Source organism: Osmerus mordax, chromosome 24 (assembly GCF_038355195.1).
Source record: "Osmerus mordax isolate fOsmMor3 chromosome 24, fOsmMor3.pri, whole genome shotgun sequence".
NCBI classification, from domain to species: domain Eukaryota; kingdom Metazoa; phylum Chordata; class Actinopteri; order Osmeriformes; family Osmeridae; genus Osmerus; species Osmerus mordax.
The window spans coordinates 7,410,389-7,417,981 of NC_090073.1; positions in this window are offsets into that span (position 1 = coordinate 7,410,389).

A 7,593-nucleotide genomic window follows, 5' to 3' on the forward strand; every position below is an offset into this window, starting at 1 on the left:
TGACACTGAACCTTTCTTGGGTTCAAGGAAAACAGAAATATAATAACAACCCCAAAGCTCCAAAATGTATCAAAGGTAATACTCGCCTCGGGCAAGAAAAACAATAGTACCGTGTCAAATTGTATTCTTGTCAAAAAAAGACAGACCAAATACATTTAAATCAAGAAGGGAAAAACATCACATCACAGAAAAGGGATCATACTGACTGGAGTTTATTGTTAAACAAAGACACTTTTTTTTCTCCACTGGAACAAAAAAGTGATATGTGTTAGCTTGATCATAGTAATTCCAATGACAAAATATTAATTTCACATGTGGTCTGATAAATTATAGAAAAACTGTTGAAAAGAGGAATATGCTCTTTTCAAAATCATTTGTGCCTTGTTGAGGAGGTAGATACTTAAAGATTTGATTGATTTTGCGTCCATGGGTTCAGTCCTCAACTCAAACTAATAGATTCTGCCATGACAAAGAAAACTACCTTTTGAATCCTGCAGTGGAAAGTCGTTTATATTTAATGACTAATGATCTGTGGAATGAAGGGCGATATGTGAAATCAGGGGCAGAAAACACATTCTCCTACTGCTTGTTATTTCAACCAGCAGAGTACAGTTTTGCTTGCCAGTATCTTCAGTGTTATTCTTGCGTTTGGCTGATGTGTCAGACCTGTCGTAGCATCAGGGCTGACGCGTATAACATCCGTCCTAATGACGACCTGAATTCACACCACTCGGATCGTTTTACTGTGGGAGTCAGGTGGCTGAGCGGTTAGGGAATCGGGCTAGTAATCTGAAGGTTGCCAGTTCAATTCCCGGCCGTGCAATATGACGTTGTGTCCTTGGGCAAGGCACTTCACCCTACTTGCCTCGGGGGGAATGTTCCTGTACTTACTGTAAGTCGCTCTGGATAAGAGCGTCTGCTAAATGACTAAGTGGAAATGTACTGTGGCTTCCGGGACATTTGCCTTGTGTTTGTCAACGAGCGGCCCCAAGCCAGGTACGTTCGAATACGTTCACCGAACGTGACCTTAAAAAAAAACCTGTCTGCATTTGCCTCTTCAAGGTTGCCTCGTGACTGGTGCTGCCTGCTCGGTGGTGGATAGGACTGTCGAAGCTATGCGAGTACAAGATACTGAAGGATGGGCTCCAGACTCGTTAGGCCCTCTAAGAATTTAATTATTTGGGTTCTGGTTGAAGAAGTCTTGAAAAAACGTGTGAAAAGTGAGTCAAATGGCTGCGTTTAGGGAATGGGGCTATTAATCAAAAGGTTGCCGGTTCGATTCCAGGCCGTGCGAAATGACGTTGTGTCTTTGGTCAAGGCACTTCACCCTACTTTCCTCGGGGGAATGTCCCTGTACTTACTGTAAGTCGCCCTGGATAAGAGCGTCTGCTTAATGACTAAATGTAAGTGTCAAGTAACCATTTCTGGGTTCATTAACTCCATCAGCTTATTTCATCGCATGGGTGATTTCTAGCATTTTTTGAGTATCTTAATTCATCTGGACATTGAGCTGCATAATCACATGCCCCTTTCCCTATTGTTTTGACCAGAAGACCACCCACCCACAGCTATGTATGTTTGCTTTGTGTCCCCCCCCCCCCCCCCTCTCATGACAGATGATTGGCAGGACAGCTACGCAAGTCATGGGATGATTTAGAAAAAGCCATCTGGTGTTGCCATGTCAGTTGGTGATTCCAGGTTGCTGCTGACTGCTCTTGCCTCTCTATTCTCCCACGGGACCATCATCTCAATTCCTGCCCACTCATTAGTGAGTTGTGATATGGTCCTCCACGGGGCTGTGGGCATCTGATGAATGGAGTAGAAACCTAGTCCGTACCAAAGGATAGAGACCCTGGAGATATCTGTATCAGTCACAAAGTGGAACAATCTGATTTATTCTGGGTCCGTGCAGCTTCTCAGTAGAGTGGGGGCTTTCTCCAGACAGTGAATTCCATTCGAATAATAAGCCCTGCGTGTTCGGTCATGCCTCTTGTGCCAAGCAACTGACCTGATGATTTACAAAACCACATCATACCTCGATAGAATGGAGATATCTGCCTCCTCATTTGACTTCATGCTCAGTGATACATGCATGGAGACTTTCACTGACGTTTCCCTTTTTCTTTTAGTGTCTGACATCTGTTTTCACTTGGCGCCATAAATAGCCGACACACACAGTCCATAAAATCTCTTTGGAACAAAAACCCAATCGACTGTAATTCGTAACATATTAAGATGCACCCAAAATACCACACATCCTGTCGCATGTTCAGGACAACGGTACCGTCGGTTTATTTGTTTCCATGTTTTATATTTTCTAATATTCCTTTGGAGCAAGATCAGTTCAGTGCCTCGATTAAATGTATGTAGCTTTTGGGCCTCCTCCAGTGAACACAGCAGGAAGAATGGACAATGCATAGGAGTCTAGCAGTGTGGGGCTTTGACCATGATCCCAAAGGACCTGTGTTCTCAGGGTCATCTTCATGCATGTCAGCTATCACTGAGATTGTCTTCCGTTTGGTTTCCTCTGTTTCCTCATGCCCCTCAGAACCTCAGATCCTCTCCTGACCGAAACGACAACATGAGATGGATCAGTTGTCTCTAGTGGGACACAATCTGGCTCCAGCACCATTGAGTCTATAGTGGGTATACTGTATACACAGAGCCCCAGCCCCAGTATTTACTTAGTAACTTTATCTAAAGCAACATATGGGAGTGGGGGGGGGTGTCTAATTGAACTCGGGGCCGCTTGATCTGCAGGCTAATGCTCTACCACTGAGCTCCATCCATCCCCATGGGCAGTATTGTGCTTGTTCTAACAGGGCTCTACCTCTCGCAGGAAGAAAGCCACTACACTTCTATAATTGGAAACTCGTGGTCACAAGGTGCACTTGTTCGGCTCTTTCTACCTCACACCGCTCTCTCTTGCCTCTCTGTTGTTCTTCCAAACTTGGGCATTTTTCTAATGAAGGTGCTCCCCCACAGGACAAGATCTGACCCCTAGTGATGCTGGCACTCGGCAGAAACATTTCTGTTATCTGGATTTGTGATTGAGACCTAAGGAAGACTAAAATGGTCTTTGTTATTTGAGCCAGCGCAGATACTGATCTCCAGATAAGCAGTCGGCAGTGATTGTGTGGAGTTGGGCTGACCTGTGCAAGGCATACTGGGTGATGGAGCCTGTACAGACACATGCAAGGGTGTCGGGGGGGGGGGGGGGGGGGGGGGGGTTTGGGGGGGAACACATATTTGTATCATATTGTGTAAACCTACACCTAATGGACACATTTAAAGTCTGAGGCTGGGCTGTAGTATCAGTATTACACGCTTCACCTATTTCCTTGTTTGGTCAGTGCTAATTGAGATGAGATGATATTGACACCTCTAGGGTATCTTGTGACAAACTAATCTAGTACTAGATAAATGAGAACAGTCAAAGTCTGTATTCTCTGGCCACTTGTGGAGAAAAAGGCATCGTTCTTTTCCACAGCGTTGTCTCTCTCCCTCTCTCCAGGCCGTTTGTAAGTAGCACCCCACCCTTCGCTGAAGGAAAGAGGCACATTCCACAGGAAGTTTACTCTTCCCCTGTTCCCTTCTTCTCTCTTTCCTGCCCTCACTGATTTCTGGTGATTGGAGTTAAGGGCTGATAAGAAAGGTCATGCTGGTGACCCCTTCACCCTTATTGGTGACAACTGGTTGAGTTCGTTCCTGTTCAAACGAAACCAAATCACTAATGCACCGTGTTTTCGTGAACATCAAGGTGCACTTCAGACCATGATACTGACTTGACTACCATGCGGTGAGTGGTAAGGTGTGCAATTCCAAACATCACCGCATTATTAGCACAGAAGCATCTCGGTTTGATATCAGCTGTTATTCCCAACACCTGTGGTGATTATGTCTCTGAGCCATCAACACCATCACCTATTTGGCCAATACAGCTGTCAACCGGGAGAAGCTTAACAGCTGAGGCTGTATTGTGTGGCACTAACTATGGCACTCTGGCTATTCACACGGTTCTGTGATAAAGAGCACGTCCAATAACAAAAGCAAACAGCGTTATGCAGAGAGTACAGTCATATTCACACCCCAGAGCCAACTGTTGATGGAAGTAACCTTTACCCTCCCAAACACACTCAAATTCACCTGTTGAAGCATTTGCTTCTGTTCATGTGTGTTGGAATCTAAATTTTATGGGGGTCAGATGGCTGAGCGGTTAGGGAGTCTGACTTTTAATCAAAAGGTTGCCGGATCGATTCCAGACGTGCTAAATGACGTTGTGTCCTTGGGCAAGGCACTTCATCCTACTTGCCTCGGGGGGAATGTCCCTGTACTGACTGTAAGTCGCTCTGGATAAGAGCGTCTGCTAAATGACTAAATGTAAATGTAGACTGTAGACACGCTTGACTGAAATGTTGCTTTCCTCCAGCATTCTCACATGTTATTTCTGTGGGAACAGCACTCGATGGCTACAGAAAGAGAGATGCTTGTTTTGGCTGGCGCCGATCATTTAAAGCGGGCGGCAGAAAAAACAGGACCACTATAGTTCAGGGTATGAAATTGAGGAATCTGAATATAATTTGTCCTGCTCTATTAGCATCTGTGTTTCCCTTGTGTACACGATGCCTCCCTTTCTACTGGGTTTTTGGATTGCATTGATTTATAGGAATGTTAGGTTTCAGCACGGGCTTGTGGAAATAATCAAGCTACTGACAAATGGCTATGATAATTAGACTTTGAACCACTGGCACTACATACGAGGAACACAGGAGAGGAAAGTGTGGCTACGCAGGTATGTGCTGATTTGGACGGTGAGATCCAGATGTGCTAGTCTGTGTGCGGTGAGAAGGGCACTCCATCTTTCGGTGTCGAGAACCGTAGACCCCCATGTCCAGGACATCTACAGCAATAGGAGGCTTCTCTCCCATCCGGAAACATCCTGCTCATTCATAAACCACACCTCTCATCCATTCCAAATATCCCTCCCCTGACTTTATCTTGAAGAACTCACAGTATTCCCCCAGATCTCAATGTAGAACAGTGTTGGCACACTGGGCATTCAATCCTGTCCCTTCGGTGTCGTTAAAGACAGTCTATTTTACATTGCACATTTTTTTAACGCAGGGGTGCAGCTGCCATTGTCCTACCCTGTCTGCAATGCCTTTCACCCAAATTAGTACTGTCTGAATCTCAAGTTCCAGCTACCTCCGAACGGCCATAGTGAGAGCCAAGGCAAACCAAGGGATAGGAAAGGATCTCACGTTCTGAGTCGCCTTCCGATGGTGTGAGATTTGCTTTAGAAAAATAAACCGCTGTCTATCAGGCCTAAGGAGGGCTTCTGTTGCCTTTTTTTATTCCTTTAAAACCTCACCTCTTCTGGCTGTACTGCAAAGTAGTCTGTTTTCAACAAGCTCCCTGTTAAGTGTCAATTAACAGTAGAGCTGGTTTTAATGTCCGTGGAAGCACTGGGTGAAGATTTTCTGTGTTTAAATGAGCTTTTCTTTGTTTCCTTTTTAAAATATTGTGCTAGACTACAAGGCACTGCACTACACTACGCTCACACAAATTGTAATACAATTGACAAATTACTAAAATGACTGTGCCTAGTTTACAGCTTGTGTATGGTCTATATCTACGGCTATTATTAAATCGTCATGAGAATGTAATTTGACAAAAATCATTGATCAAAATGCCTTCTGAACAAGACCAAAGGAAATAGTTGGGACACTTTTTTTCTATCAAAGGCATATTTCTGTAACCCAACAATGCAGACCATTAGACTGTATCAGTATGTTATTTTATTCAGGCTTGTGACCGGTCCTCCTGATACAATAGCATAGCAAGAACTGGGACAAACAAAGGATTTGTGTCAGGCCACTCAATCCTTCCTAGGGTTTATTGATCTTGTTTTGTGAAAAAGCCTAGAGCTTGTAGGAACTTGGATATTGTTGTTAACTTAGCTTTTTACCTAATTTTGCTGGATAGGTGGAAGGCGTGTATTTTAATTAATTTAAAACAGAACGTTTCTGGAGGCAGAATGAGGTGAACTTTGGGTCAAAGATCAAAATAATCCCTTATGCTTTAGTACAATTATTTTGGACTTTAGATGAAAGGCAAAATAAGCATGCATGGATATACAGTAAATTTACTTTTATTTTTTAAACTTATTTACAAAGTTATTAAAAACAGATATACTGTATTTACATTATTTTCTTGACAATTTCTTGACACAATCTGGCACAATACAAACATTTCCATCCATTATGTTTCTTGTATTAAATCAAATCCTTGAAGGCTTCAGCCCAAAACCAGTTTTTATGGGAAATGACATAAAGATAGCTTAATCCAAAGGGGGTTTGTATAACTGACTACAGAACTGACCTGTGCTTATCTCAGAATTTACAGGTTTGGAAATGTATGTTGAATGAGCTGTGGATTAAAGGTCCTCAAGTAATAACCCACTTTGATGCACTTGCTTTTATGACATCTGAGATATTATTAACCACCAATGGCCGGTTTCTCTTAATTGTACGAATAAGAGTCTCAACAGACACACCATTGTCCCTTGTTCATGCAAGACCTCTGTTTTCAAAGGGACTTTGTGCTTTATGTTTAGTATAGATACTATTATCCCACACATTCTTCTGGCATTAGCTGTGGTCAAAGAAATTCCTCGTACCGTTCACATAAATAATCATATGGTCTGCACATATACATAGAGTAATGTTGCATACAATCTTAGCCAAGGAATGTCTGTTACCAAAGGTTTTTTTGCTAGGGGTGCTGCATATTCATAAAAAAAACATTTTGGTAACACTTTTCATTAAGGTTACATGTAGCAGGTAACTACATAGCAATACTACCTTTGATACAAACGTTGTCAATGGAATTGGGCTGAGGGACATATACCTGGGATCCAGGATTTAACGACACCTCCCAGAACATCATTATAGCAGTAGCTTAAAGCTTTGCACGTCTAGTACCCTACATTCAGCTACTGCACTGCCTGGTATAACTTTAAACTGAGTCGAGTTTCCGAAGGAATCGTTCAGGGTGACCCATTTGTTTTGTAATGAAACAGCGACCTCGTGAGGACAAGATAATTGTAAACGAACGAGTCATACCTGAGCCATGGCTCTGAGTCATACATTTTCATGGTTGAAATGAATAGAACTTGGATATGGCCAGTGTAAGAACTAACTAATAGTATAAATTAGGTCCAGTCTAAATTAATAAGGAATATCAAATAGAATATCAATTTAGATTAAAGATGAATTGTATGTTGGACACTGATAAGTGAGGGTTGACTAGTAAAAAATGAAATGAGAGTCAATAAATGAACAATGTTCAATGGAAAGTGATGCATCTGAGGATGAGTTTATAGATCAGGTCTCAGGTTTCTCAGACTGAAAAAACTGCAAAAGACAAAAAAAAATGGCTTGCATATAACAAGCATTTAACAGATCTGCAAGAACCGCGATTAATTGGTAAAATAAGAGGATATTATTTATACCAAATACTACTACATGCTGCACCGCCGGCTGGACAGGACAGCCAAAATGAATTTCGCTGATGTTGCGTTCTATGTGCCAT